General features: G+C 38.5%; 1 long non-coding RNA gene across 1 annotated transcript in view; it reads right to left on the bottom strand.

The window, feature by feature from the left end:
- Nucleotides 1–15,624, bottom strand: part of LOC115221426 — a 19,583-nt gene continuing 3,959 nt past the window's right edge. The window contains exons 3-5 of the long non-coding RNA XR_003882636.2: nucleotides 8,963–9,344; nucleotides 7,240–7,378; nucleotides 1–192 (exon numbers count right to left, since the gene is read on the bottom strand). This is a non-coding gene — a long non-coding RNA (uncharacterized LOC115221426). The remainder of the gene's footprint in view (nucleotides 193–7,239; nucleotides 7,379–8,962; nucleotides 9,345–15,624) is intronic.

Genomic DNA, 15,624 nt, shown 5'->3' with positions numbered 1-15,624 from the left:
GTTAATATTATCAGTTGTTTGTGTTACTACAGTTAGTATTTCTACAATTGGTGACTCATAATATTACAATTAAGATTAGTAGTAAAAATTATTATAGATCTTGTATAATCTGGAACGGGAAATGGTCCTTGGATGTTGTCAGCATCACTTAATACGCAATTCGACTCGGATTTGGTCAACGTAAACAGGAATCTGTAAATAAACAAAGAAATGTCTGAGGAATTCCTTAGATGAGGTTTAGATGACATTTGTCGGTGCCACTCGGACTTGTGGCGAACAGAAGGATAAAAGAAAACTCACTGAAGAACACACCAACAGGGGAAGTAACCAACCTTTCATTTGGGACGAGACTCGGGTGTGAGAGAAGCAACACTATAGAATAAATAAATATACAGAGACGTATTGATATGTATTTAGTCTCAATGTAAAACTAGCCCCACGAGGGTATTTTGTGTTGCTGGAAATGAGTATAGGCTTCTGGTGTGTTTGTGTGAATAGAGAGACTTGATCAAAGAGTTTGTTGATTAAACTGGAGTACTCTGGGTAACAAGTCGTTCTTTGGTTCTTCCCAAGTAAGAATAAGTTCCAACAAAACCAAAAAGCAAACCGGATGAACGGGAGATGCGTATGTTCAGGCCCCAATATTGCATTCACAGAGATGCACTCAAGATTCCAGTTGTCTTTGATAGTCTAAGAGTGGGAAGGAACGAGAATGATATCATACCGTTTCACTTCTTGCCTCAGGACCCTAGAATCTATACCATGGTCTGTATCGACATTTTGATCACAGTTGTCAAACCCTGAATTAAGGGACAAAGCATGACAACTCCAGCATGTGTTTTGGCATGAATGTGCTCCCTCCCATATGGTCCTTGGTTCTCAAGCAGTGATGTCGAAGAGAACGATGAGCTTGCTCTGGATTGAGTATGACCATTGAGCTGTGGATCTGTTGTGCACTCGTGCCATTGCGGACGACTCATTTACGCTTCACAGTAAACTTACCTATTTCTTTACTACCCACAAGGGGCTAAACACAGAGAGGACAAACAAGGACAGACAAACGGATTAAGTCGATTACATCGACCCCAGTGCGTACCTGGTACTTATTTAATTGACCCCGAAAGGATGAAAGGCAATGTCGACCTCGGTGGAATTTGAACTCAGAACGTAGCGGCAGACGAAATACCTATTTCTTTACTACCCACATGGGAAACACAGAGGGGACAAACAAGGACAGACAAAGGGATTAAGTCGATTACATCGACCCCAGTGCGTACCTGGTACTTATTTAATTGACCCCGAAAGGATGAAAGGCAATGTCGACCTCGGTGGAATTTGAACTCAGAACGTAGCGGCAGACGAAATACCTATTTCTTTACTACCGACAAGGGGCTAAACACAGAGAGGACAAACAAGGACAGACAAACGGATTAAGTCGATTACATCGACCCCAGTGCGTACCTGGTACTTATTTAATCGACCCCGAAAAGATGAAAGGCAAAGTCGACCTCAGCGGAATTTGAACTCAGAACGTAGCGGCAGACGAAATACCTATTTCTTTACTACCCACAAGGGGCTAAACGCAGAGAGGACAAACAAGGACAGACAAACGGATTAAGTCGATTACATCGACCCCAGTGCGTAACTGGTACTTATTTAATCGACCCCGAAAAGATGAAAGGCAAAGTCGACCTCAGCGGAATTTGAACTCAGAACGTAGCGGCAGACGAAATACCTATTTCTTTACTACCCACAAGGGGCTAAACGCAGAGAGGACAAACAAGGACAGACAAACGGATTAAGTCGATTACATCGACCCCAGTGCGTACCTGGTACTTATTTAATCGACCCCGAAAGGATGAAAGGCAAAGTCGACCTCGGTGGAATTTGAACTCAGAACGTAGCGGCAGATGAAATACCTATTTCTTTACTACCGACAAGGGGCTAAACACAGAGAGGACAAACAAGGACAGACAAACGGATTAAGTCGATTACATCGACCCCAGTGTGTACCTGGTACTTATTTAATCGACCCCGAAAGGATGAAAGGCAAAGTCGACCTCGGTGGAATTTGAACTCAGAACGTAGCGGCAGACGAAATACCCATTTCTTTACTACGTACAAGGGGCTAAACACAGAGAGGACAAACAAGGACAGACAAACGGATTAAGTCGATTACATCGACCCCAGTGTGTACCTGGTACTTATTTAATCGACCCCGAAAGGATGAAAGGCAAAGTCGACCTCGGCGGAATTTGAAATCTCAACGTAGCGGCAGACGAAATACCGCTAAGCATTTCGCCCGGTGTGCTAACGATTCTGCCAGCTCGCCACAGTAAACTTGCCGACGTATGCTCAATGTATCTGTGGCAGACCTCCTAAGTTTATCGCCAAAGTTTACCTTGGCTGTTTGCACGAATTTCACAACTCCTGTTATCATGTTTCGCAGGTTCAATGGAAGTGAAGTGTTTACCTTAAAGCATTCATATGTATAAGCTGACTTAAATGTCGTGTTACCTTTTAAGACCCCCTTCGGTCATGAATGACCATGGGATTGTACCTAGAAAGTTACCCTCCTAGACACAAGTCCGGGCAAGGTTGTTTATGGAAGACCAGCAGTCGCCCATGCATACCAGCCTCCCCTCTCCACGCCACCAGTGTTATCCAAGGGAAAGACAAAGGTCGATACAGCTTGGCACCAGTGACGTCGCAACTCATTTCTGCAGCTGAGTGAACTGGAGCAACGTGAAATAAAGTGCCTTGCTCAAGAACACAACACGCAGCCCGGTCCGGGATTCGAGCTAACAACCTCACGATCGTAAGCTCGACGCTCTAACCACTGAGCCATGCGCCTTCGTGTTACCATATCTACATATACACACATATGTTGGTGCCCATGCATATGCCAGTATGTAAGTACGAATGTATGTATATATATCCTTTTATCTATATGCAGAAACATGTATCTGCATATTGAATGTATACAATAAATGACATCCGTGTCTATGTTAAAAGACACTTCTCTCGTAATAAACACAAATATGGCGACATATTTCGGGGCAAACATTTAGATATGGTCATTTCGTCTCGCGTATTTTGTTTACATATATATATCTTCTATGAATTCCGCTAAATTAGATCATTTTATGCTAAACGTAAGCTTATTCTTCACTATAATAAACAAAAAATATGTACGACTTAAACATGATCCACGAGATCTTAAAAGCAATCAAAGATAAATTACTGCCCATGACACACCTACTAATTCTAGTGATAATCTAAGTTTTGCAATTGTAGAGTTAAAGAACAATGTAATTTTAATAACTATTGCAAACGGAAGAATTTAGTATACAAGCTATAGTTGAAGTTGAAAGCAAACACATTTCCTATATTTGTTCGACGGTATCTTTTATGAAAATCCGTATGGCTAACCACCAATATTCTTTTAGCAACCCCAGTAAACGTTCTTCGACTAGTCTTAGTAAATTCAAAGAAATTAAAAGACAGCAATATCAGTTTTAAAATTAAATGAAAGATTATATGTTAAGCATAATTCTACCGTCCACCAGATAGAAATTGTTAACTCTGTACTTCAGAACGCTATAACATTCTTTTCTTTAATAAAAAATTATTATTAAACGAGTGAGTTGAAAAATTCTTCCTATGCCTACATACTCGCAAATATCTGTTTTATAAATATCATTAACCATTCTGTAATTATTAATATCGATTATTGCTAGGTTCCTTATTAATCATTAATATTTTACTAAATTTAAAACCGAATTAATTACAGTAATACCTCGACTATCGCGGGTGATACGTCCCAACCCCAAACGATAGGCGAAAATCCGCGAAGTAAAAACAATACTGTACTGTATATTATTTTAATTATTTTTATAATTTGTATATATTTATTTTATTATAAATGCAAAACGCCCGCTGATACCTCCAGTGTAGCGCGCGTGCGGCCCCGGACATCTAAGGGCATCACAGACCTGTTATCGCTCCGCCTCGTGCGGCTTTCTGCCGCCCGTCCCTCTAAGAAGCGCTGCGTTCGCCAACCGACTGGCCCGGACGCGACGGCGTGCCGCCGCCGGGCTCGCGCGGGCCGAGCCGACCGGGTCACCGCCGCCGCTCCGCAACCGACGCCGCAACCACGCCGCGACCGAACCCCCGCGAACGGGGGACGGCAGCCGGACGCGGCCGCAGCGTAAGCTTACATAATAAACCGCGATAAGTGAACCGTGATTGTTGGATTGCGATAGGTGAACCGCGATATGGTGAGGGATTACTGTAGATCCCTAATAGAACCGGAATTTATATCTATAACTAGCAGTATAGCCCAGCGTTGCTCGGGCTTATTTTCTTTTCGACCCTTTAGAATTGGAATTCTTGAAAAGGAAAAGTTTTGCATTATGTAGCTTGTTATTCTCTTTAAGTGAACATTTTTCTGGTTGAAATATACTGAAAAATGTCGACACAGCAGTCAAAAGATCGTAAAAATAGGGATTTTCATAGAAAAAAGCAGCTTTTTGATGTAAATAATTTTTGGTGTTAACATGGTCCGATTTGAATTTTCTCTTCTACGGAAGTAAGAGCAAGCCTTCTTCTATCATACTCTCAATTTTGGTCAACTTGCGCCGCAGGGTCTCGGAGGAGATTGTGTTAGTTGAAGGCTACCAATCCTGCCATACACAGACAGCTTCAACTTTATATATATAGATTTCATACATCATATAATTGTATAGTAACTTACATAGATATACTTATTTATAACATTTATTCCTAACATATCCGTAAAAAGTTATATATATATATATATATATATATATATAATATATCTGTTTATATATATATTTACTCTTTTACTCTTTTACTTTGTAAGCCCAGTACTTATTGTATCGGTCTCTTTTGCCGAACCGCTAAGTGACGGGGACGTAAACACACCAGCATCGGTTGTCAAGCAATGCTAGGGGGACAAACACAGACACACAAACATATATATATATACATATATACGACAGGCTTCTTTCAGTTTCCGTCTACCAAATCCACTCACAAGGCATTGGTCGGCCCGAGGCTATAGTAGAAGACACTTGCCCAAGATGCCACGCAGTGGTACCGAACCCGGAACTATGTGGTTGGTAAACAAGCTACTTACCACACAGCCACTCCTGCGCCCAAATATATATATATATATGTAATTTTATTCCAGGAACCGTCCAATTCAATTTCAATCTAATTTCTTTCATAATACAGGATGCGGCAGAAGTAACACTCTTTTTGCATTTAATAACTTTCATTGTATATAAATATTTATTTAGTACTTTTTTTTATTGAACACAAATTTATAGCATTACTTAAAGAAACCGTCAATAAACTAATGAAAAAAATTGCAGAAGTTTTAGGGAATTAAAAAGAAATTCAATTAGGAAATAAAAAACGCTAATACAGAAATTCTTTACTTCTACCGCTCTCTGTATTTCTTAAATATCATCCTCTTACCTGTACAATTATTATCCGTTAATTCTTACATATTTTTCCAGATTAAAGGAAATTATATCATAATTCATATTTGTTTCGCTTTCTTTAAATATCAATACTCAGCTTAACTAATGGTCAGTACCGATCTACTTTAGCAAAGAATCGATCAAAATACATAGATTCAGATAATCTGTTTTTCTTTATATTACGTTATTCTTCTATGTGTGTGTGTGTGTATGTGTGTGTATGTGTGTGTGTGTATGTGTGTGTGTGTGTGTATTATTTAATCTAACAACTTTACTTCTTCTCGTATCCCTTTCTGGTCTCTTAATATTATGGATGGTCAAGACACTCAGTTTAGATCCAGAACCTTCACTGATTACATACAAATGTAGTTATAATTTATACTAGCAGTATCGCCTGGCGTTGCTCGGGTTTGTAAGGGAAATAACTATATAAGCATTTTTAGAGAGTTATAGCCAAAAAATAGCCAAAAAATGCACTAAAAATGGGAAAAAAATGATGGTAAATTTTTTTTTAAATCGTTGACTCATCGTAGACATTTTTAGAGAGTTACTTCCCTTATATAATAGCGAAAAAATGCTTTAAAATGGAGAAAATGACGATAAATTTTTAAAAGATCGTAGACTCATCGTAGACGCGCGCTAATACCTAGAAGGGCTCGATATGAATGACGACTATAAGATACCCGGTTTTGGTTAAACTGCACCGCAAAATGTGGGAGTAGTTAGGAATCTAAATCGTAGGAGACAGACACACAACTTCTCTTTTATATATAAAGATTTACTCTTTAGTCACAACACCAACCTAATTTTGTCAAAAGATGATTTTGCATGTATCTGCAGAGCTGAAGCATTGGCATAATTACAATATTCTGGTGATCTGAAGAGCAAGCCTTCTTTATCTGCGCTGATTTGCAATTGTACAACTGAACTGTGCAATGCATAGCATGCATATTGGTGCAGACTTACAAAATAATTTATTATACCCTTAAACCATTATTATATCATGAAGGGTGCGAAACGGCTGTAATCCTATATGGATATGGAGTAGTTGAATATATATATTCATCTCTCATACACTCTGTCTTTTTATGATATGTATATCCAATTTCTTTATGAGCCACAGGGTCCCAAACATAGAGGGATATAATACAGCCTGATTGGGGTCAGACACACAATGATTATATAACTTTTAAATTTTACAAAATATAAGGAAATCGAATGAAATCGAATGAGATACAACAAGGACAAAATACAAACATGAAATGAAGCAGAAAGATGGCTTACGCTCCGACCCCACGAGCCCCATTCTCCTACTGGAACTCTTGTATACAGCCTCATGGCATGTTCACGAGGAATCTTTCATTCCCAGCACCCTCGCAACATGCAACCATCTTTCTTTGAACATTTTCTTTGACAGGCATCTTCTCTCCAGCCTCACCTTCCTTTTAAGGTAGAAGATAAAAAAATCTCACCAACCCGAGACCGGAGATGAGGTTGCCTGTCGCGAAACCATTCATTTGCGACTTCCATACCACCTCTTTTGCTATTGCTACTACTGCAAGAAAACATTGCTTGGTTATCAGTGCAGCGCTGCACCCTGTATCCTGCTAGCAGAGGGAGCAAACCCCAACCATCCACTAGCAGCAGATAACAGGATATATATAAAGAGAAAGAAAATGGTGGAGAGGAAAGGTCAGAAGAGAAACAGCAAGAAATTAAAGTTATTTACCTTTATAAACATTCATTATAATTTTTAAGTAAGACGGGATGATGCTAGCGAGAAATTGCAACAACCAGAGGCAGAAGAATGAGCTTGACGACCAAAACCCATCTAGAGTTTGCTACACAAGCACCAGTGCTGCAAGGATCTGTAAAGGAAAACGCAGATGTATCAAGGAAGAATTTGGTCATTCAAAGAATATAACGAAATATTATAATATATATATATATATATAATATATATATATATATATATAGGCGCAGGAGTGGCCTGTGTGGTAAGTAGCTTGCTAACCAACCACATGGTTCCGGGTTCAGTCCCACTGCGTGGCATCTTGGGCAAGTGTCTTCTGCTATAGCCCCCCGGCCGGGCGCACCATGGCCCTTGAGATTTGGTAGACGGAAACTGAAAGAAGTCGTAATATATGTATATATATATATGTGTTTGTGTGTGTCTGTGTGTGTCCCCCTAGCATTGCTTGACAACCGATGCTTGTGTGTTTACGTCCCCGTCAGTTAGCGGTTCGGCAAAAGAGACCGATAGAATAAGTACTAAAGGCGAAGCTCCAGCATGGCCGCAGTCAAATGACTGAAACAAGTAAACGAGTAAACGAGTAATATATATATATATATATTGGTAAAAACGGTAAGATAACAAAAGAAAGAAAGAGGCCTCAATATTATGTAAATAGAGGAAATTTATCTATAAAATAATATGGTCAGATAACCGAAGAGATGGTGTTGTGGATTTCCACTTCGGCATCTGAAACTGAGTGTTTTATCTTGACTATTGAGTAATTGTACATATTAAATACACATATATACGACGGGCTTCTTTCAGTTTCCGTCTACCAAATCCACTCACAAGGCTTTGGTCGGCCCGAGTCTATAGTAGAAGACACTTGCCCAAGGTGCCATGCAGTGGGACTGAACCCGGAACCATGTGGTTGGTAAGCAAGCTACTTACCACACAGCCACTCCCACGCCTATGTATATCTGCTTTAATTAAAAAAATTGATCCTAATTATTTATAATGATAATCATTTAACTATCATCCCTCTCACAATCGTAACAAGAGCATCATCATCCTCTTCTCTATATTATAATTCTGAAATGTGAAAAGTTTGTCTGGTTTTGATTGGAACGGGTTAAAAGCCACTAGATCCCGTCGGATTGACTCCAAAATTTACAGGGCCTTGTAAAATGAGGTGAGGAGGGGAGTGGGCTAGGTTAGAAATCCCTATCTTAAAAAGCGTCGTTACTAGGGCGAAAAACGCACACTTTGACAAGTCTCGTCTCATTCTTTTATGTATCTGTCTTCCTCCGTTTCTCTCTCTTTCCTCCCTTCCCTCACTTTCTCTCTATAACGTCGTTTCACAGCGTCCTATATCTTCGCCCGCCGCCGCCTTCGACAGCGCTTTCACACACTCTCTCTACGTCTGTCTGCATTCATAGAGAGAATTATCATCGCCACAACCACCACAACCACTACACAATCATGAGAACAAATTTGTATATATAATGTATATAAATATGTATATATAATGTATATATACAAAGTGTATATATCTGTATTTATATATATATAATTTGTATACATTTATATATATACCACACTCTTTCCCGCGCATAGAGCGGATCTTCCTTATATTTACATTTATATAAATGATCTCCATAAATGGTAAAAGAATAAATAAAAACTGTAAATAATAAAACGAATGATATTTGCTTACGTTTCTTCCCATGTAGTTTGAATTGGTCCGTGTCTGTCCAAGTACTGAACATTCAATGTACGAAAAGAAGTCGACATCTTGTAAATGACGGCACATGTAGAATGAAGATATCTTAGCATGACATTTGCCAGAAGTAGGAACAGTCACTACCTCGTATTTCGTATGTAACACCTTTTTTTTATGGCTTCATTAAATGACTTAACGAGTGATACAACTCTCCATCGAAAGGTGATTCTACTTCCAGGAACTAATTCAGTAGCTGTTCGACATAAATATCCAGGGTTTTTCGTGGTGGGGCCGAAGTTCTCAATAGTAAATGTATTGTGTATCTCGGGTTTAGGGGCGTCCTCAGCATAGACCACATCCACTTGACGAGACTTTACTGAAAACAAAATTAACGTTAGAACAATATTTTCCCGATAACATATTGAATGGATCTATTGATACAAACTATATTGATGATACAAAACTGAAATATTGAACATCTCTCAACTGCTGTTGCAACATTTAGGACTTTCGTTTCCAAAGGTGCAACCCTTTTCGTTTTTTGATAAAGTTGTTCTATAGCTGGTGGAACCGATAATGCCTGCATAAGCACGTAAAAATATATACATGTGCATGTATGTATATCAATAATAACAAAGGGTAAAATTAATTAAGAAGTAATCAATAATTTCACCAAGTAGAATTCGGTATGAAAAAAGGACCGTTTCACGGTAAACTTAAGTAATACTAATAAAAAGGGTTCAGCAAAGAATTGCTTCACTACACACCGAAGCTCAGAAATAGCAGCCAAAAATCTTAGCTATTTCTTCTACTTTAAAAAGGGTCTTCCAGGGAAGCCAAAATACTTGAAGGTTATTCACACAGGCAGAGAGAAAGCAACGAAAATCAATAAATATCTGGGTATGTATGTATGAGTTCGAGAATGTGTGTGTGTATGTGTGTGTGTGCGTGGATGTGTGTACGGGGGATTCATGAAGTAGAGGAAGAGAGTGAGAGGCAGAGAGAGATAAATAGGTAGATAGAGAGAGAGAGGGAGAGAGAGAGAGAGAGAGAGAGAGAATCCAACAGGGTGGGCTTCCATTCAAGTTGACAGCAATATGGTAGAAAGAGTAATTTAGGATATGAAAATAGAGAAGGTACCTGATTCACCATTCCGCTAAGCTTTAAGATCAGGTAACTGAAACTTGATTCAATAAAAACAAAGTTATGTCAGAATATGTGTGGTCAAAAATGGGAGAGGAAGGCGAAAAATATATATACAAATTAAATGGCGTTGCCCCAGCATGGCCACAGCTCATGGGCTGAAACTAGAATCAATCAATCAAAAAACTAGGTTACGTATATAATAGACAGCTCTGAGAAGTAAATGGATATAATAATAATAATGGTAGTAGTAGTAGTTGTTGTTGTAGTAGTAGTAGTAGTTGTAGTAGTATTGTTGTTGTTGTTGTATAGTAGTAGTAGTAGTAGTAGTAGTAGTAGTAATAACAACAATAATATGAATAATATTATTCTGATAGCACAGGAATCTGAGGCCCAAACAATAATACCAGTGATATTAGTGATAATGATGATGATGATGATAATACAGTGTGTCACACTTTGACCCCCTCTCACTATTCAATGACACTTCAACTATTTGTGCCTCCTGCTGGGGTGAGGAGGCCCAAACAATAATACCAGTGATATTAGTGATAATGATGATGATGATGATAATAATAATAATAATAATACTAATAATAATAATAATAATAATATAATAATAATAATAATAATAATAATAATATAATAATAATAATAAATGCCCTGATGCAGTACCAGGCAGTGGTCTCATGCCGTTCTGACTCTTAACTGATTGGAAGTGTTATCATGTACATTGTTTTGTCTTGGTATAAAAGATGGGCTACAGCAAATATTCTGCTCAATACCCACAGATTTGCTTGTCAGTTGTTTGACCTTAACCAGTTGAGCATGTCCCTTAGTGGCTGACGATATGTGCATCTCTGATCACGAGCAGAAGTAGTGGGGGAGCATCATAGCCATGTGTTGAGAGGGATTCTTTTTGGGGTTTGAATAGTTCACCTCTGGAAACATGGGTGGTTCTTTCAACATCCTTAAACAACCCTTATTCAGGGACCGTTTGAGCGGGATGGGCTACTCAACCTGAAGAAAATTCTAACTGGGCCCCACCTGCAAGGTCATGTGCTGTTTATCTTGATATGAGATCATCATGTCGCGCACATATGGTTGTGATGCATGTGCCTGGTGTACCTTTATCAGACGGGTAGTCATGATGGGTATATTGGGCTTCGTATATTTTACCCCAGTGTCACTTTGATGGCATGAACTGCTCTCTCACTCAATAATAATAATAATAATAATAATAATAATAATAATAATAATAATAATAATAATAATAATTATAATTAAAAGATATTCACAGACACGACAGAGTTGGGACCTACATACACTGGAAGCTATGCCAACATTATGGAATAACAACAGAAAAAATGATGGTATAGGCACACACCACAAAAGGTCACAGAAAACGAGAAAGCAACCATACTCTGGGATATGCCAATACACACAGATAGAGAAATTAAGGCCAACAGGCCAGATATAGTTGTCAGAGATCATGAAGAAAAAAATGCTTTCTAATTGAGGTATCAATACCAGTAGATGACAACGTGTCTCTAAAAGAAATGGAGAAACTTTCAAAATACAAAGACTTGGCAATAGAGGTAACCAGAATGTGGAATCTAAAAACAGAAACAATTCCTACCATAATAGGTGCATTAGGCATGATAAAAACATATTCAGAGAAATACATAACAAAAACACCAGGACTTACAAACACATATAACATACAGAAAATTGCACTACTAGGCACTGCACACATCCTACGCAGAACACTTTCCATACAATAACCATCAGAGCATCACAACAATCACAGCACACACCCACGCACACAGAGCTGCGCTCGGTAGTGAAGTGAAAGCACGCTATAAAAATAAAACTACTGAATAATCATAATAATAATATAATAATATAATAATAATAATAATAATTAATATATATAATAATAATAATATAATAAATAATGAAAGGAGTGGGTAAAGTCTCCCCGAGTCACCCCATGTCCTGATTAATGATACATCTAGTATCATATATGAGTGACAATGAAAAAGCAAAATATTGTGAATAACGGTGGAAATGAAATTGAAGCCATTGATGGTGACAGTGTTACACCCGGCGGGCTCAGAGCTTGTCGATATGTAGAAAGGGACCACCTCACACGGCGTAGATGAAGCAAGCAAATTAATGCTGTGGTCATGGAGTGTTACTACCTGAGCAACCCGGTAGATGAAAATAGCGCTCAAATTTGGGCTTACCGACAACGTATGTATGATTATTGGAGTGAAAAGGGTTTGTTTCAACTCACGGAACAGAGACTATGTGATCAAGCTAGAGCAATAAGAAAAAATTGTTGGTTCACAGAAGAAAACAATACATAGCGTGGTATGTAAAAAATGCCACAGAATAGCTATTATTAGAGGTAAGAAGGTCAGGCTCGTGTAGGATGAAAGATTGCAAATTAAAGCACTATACAAGAAATTGAAAACGCATGAAACTGAAAATAGGTGGGTAAAGAAAAGAATGCATGGTCAATTTCATAGAGGTATTGAAGATAAGACAGACAGAGAAAAAAGATGTCTGTGGATGACTAAAACCGGAAGAGCAAGCATTACGAACTAATTATATCAAATACAGAATAGACAATACATCAGAAAGTGATAAGTGCAGAATCTGTAGACAAAACGGTGAAACCGTATGGCATATTACTAGCTAATGTACGCCACTAGCCCAGAAGGAATACAAGAGACGCCACGACAATATAGCCAGGCTTGTCCACTGGACACTTTGCAACAAGTATGGACTTGACAGCGAAACATTGGTACGACCACAAACCTGAAGGCATCGTCTAAAATAGAAATGCAAAGATCCTATGGGATTTTATGATTCAGTGCGACCATGAGATAGAGAATAGGAAGCCAGACATAGTCTGAATTGAGAAAGAACGCAAACTATGCTGGATCATAGACATAACATGCACAGCTGACAACAAGGTATGCGATAAGGAAGAAAGAAAAGTCGATTGGTACGACAGGTTAGCTTGGGAGGTAAAGCAGTTGTGGTCGATGACAAAGGTTGTAGTGATACCAATAATTATCGGAGCCCTGGGAATAGTGAGTAAAAATCTCGAGAAGTATATGGAACGAATAGGGGCTGCAATAAGGGTGGAGCACTTGCAGAAAACCGCACTGCTTGGAACCGCTCGAATACACCCGAAGTTGCTCGAAAAATAAGAGGTGTTACTTTAATTCACTGGTAGTACATCTCCAGCGTTAGAAGATGTGCAAAGGCAATAATAATAATGATAATATAATAATAATAATAATAATAATAATAATATAATAATAATAATAATAAAATAATATAATAATAATAATAATAATAATAATAATAATAATAATAATAATAATAATAATAATAAATGCTGGTGATGTAAAAATTTCGTGTGGCATTTTCCAGGGTGACTCACTGTCACCACTCCTCTTTTGTTTATCCTAATACCTCTCTCAAAGCTGCTCAATGACGCGCAGTACGGGTATAAAATGTTTGATAAAAATATAATCATCTCGCTTTACATGGATGATTTAAAGCTTTTTGCAAAAAATGATCAACAACTCAAGGGCTTACTAGCGATAGTCAAACAATTCAGTGACGACATCAGAATGCAATTCGGCCTCGATAAATGTGCCAAGGCTACCTTTATCAAAGGAAAAATGACAGAAACATCTAACGTTAACCTTGACCAACAGAATGTCATAAAAGAACTAGACCCAGCGGAGAGCTACAAGTACCTAGGGGTAATTGAAGGGAACGGAATAAGGCATTCAGAGATGAAGGAAAGGATCAGGAGAGAATGCTATCGAAGAGTGAGAGCAATACTCAAGACAGAGCTGAATGCAAGAAACAGGATCGAAGCAATCAATGCATTAGCTATACCAGTCGTGACTTACAGTTTCAATATTGTTAACTGGTCAATTACTGAAATATGTCAGCTCGACAGAAAAATAAGGAAACTGTTGACAATGCATAGAATGCACCACCCTAAGGCAGATACAGAACGACTCTATCTGCCAAGAAAAGAGGGAGGCCGTGGTCTTTTGCAACTGGCAATAACAATGAAGATTGCTACAATTGGCTAGACACCTACCTGAAAAACTCTGAGGACTGGATGTTAAAACTTGTCTCAAAACATGAAAACAAGAAAGCATCATACTCAGTCACAAAACAGGCAAAGGAATACCTAAGTGAATTCCGAATACAACCAATTTCGGAATTAGAGATAGACATACAAGAAACAAGCACAGAAAAAGCTAGCGCATGAAAACCCGTGCCAAAACTGCGGCCTTAGATATTCTGAATAATAAATGGCAAGAAAAACCTCTCTATGGCAATACCCAAAGAGAGCGAATAATGCAGATATCGACAAAGCCCTGACCCATCAATGGCTAATGGCCTCTGGCTTAAAATCTGAAACAGAGGGGTTTATCATAGCAGCTCAAGATCAATGCCTACCAACAAGAAACTACCAGGCCAACATAAAAGATCAGAAGCAGTCCAACGTGTCGTGTATGCAAGCAACAAATGAAACCATTGACCATGTGGTCTCCAAGTGCAGTCTTCTAGCGCTACAGAGTATCTCAACAGGCACGATAGAGTGCACAATATATTCACTGGGTAATCTGTAAAAACCTGGATTTGCCCCATGAAAAAAACTGGTGGGAACACAAACCACCCCCAGTGCTTGAAAATGACCACATCTCACTCCTCTGGAACTTCACCATTCAAACTGACAGGAAGATAGATGCAAATAGGCCAGACATCATATTGAAAGACTTCAAACAAAGAACATGCCTCCTCATTGATATGACTGTCCCAATCGATATAAACGTATCTGTCAGGACCTACCAAAAACTGAGCAAATATAAAGATCTTGAAATAGAAATCAGCAAAATGTTGTCATAGGTGCCCTGGGAATGATAGCAAAAGGGGCTGATAGCTACCTAACTCAGATACCAGGAAACCCAAAAATGGCAGAAGTTCAAAAGATAGTGCTCATGGGAACTGCTCATATCCTACGCAAAATACTCTCTATGTAATCTCAAGGTTTAAAACAACCATAATTTTCGGTTTAAAAAAAATTTTTTTTTTAGACATTCATTAGTACAACATCCCCACCCCACCATATATGGCACACTAGGCATAACAACAACATGAACTTCAAACCCTGTTGTCTTGAGGTCTCTGGGGAGACTTGAGCCAACTTGTACAAATATAAAGCAAAAGTCAAACATAGAATAATAATAATAATATAATATAAAAGCACAACGTTTGGATGCTAAAACTTGTTGAAAAACATGAAAGACCGAAAAAACTCCATTCTATTCTCAAAGAGAGCAAAAAATTCGCTGCTGATCTCTTAGATACCCACCAGATTGATCAGGCTGAAGGAAATGCGCCAACTGCAGGTGCAAAGAAAATAAAATTAATTGCAAAGACAAAAGCACATGAAAATTTAGCTAGCA

Source organism: Octopus sinensis, linkage group LG18, assembly GCF_006345805.1.
Source record: "Octopus sinensis linkage group LG18, ASM634580v1, whole genome shotgun sequence".
Classification (NCBI taxonomy): Eukaryota; Metazoa; Mollusca; class Cephalopoda; order Octopoda; family Octopodidae; genus Octopus; species Octopus sinensis.
Note: the sequence above shows the minus strand (reverse complement) of the source record. Positions and strands in the feature narration are given on the sequence as shown.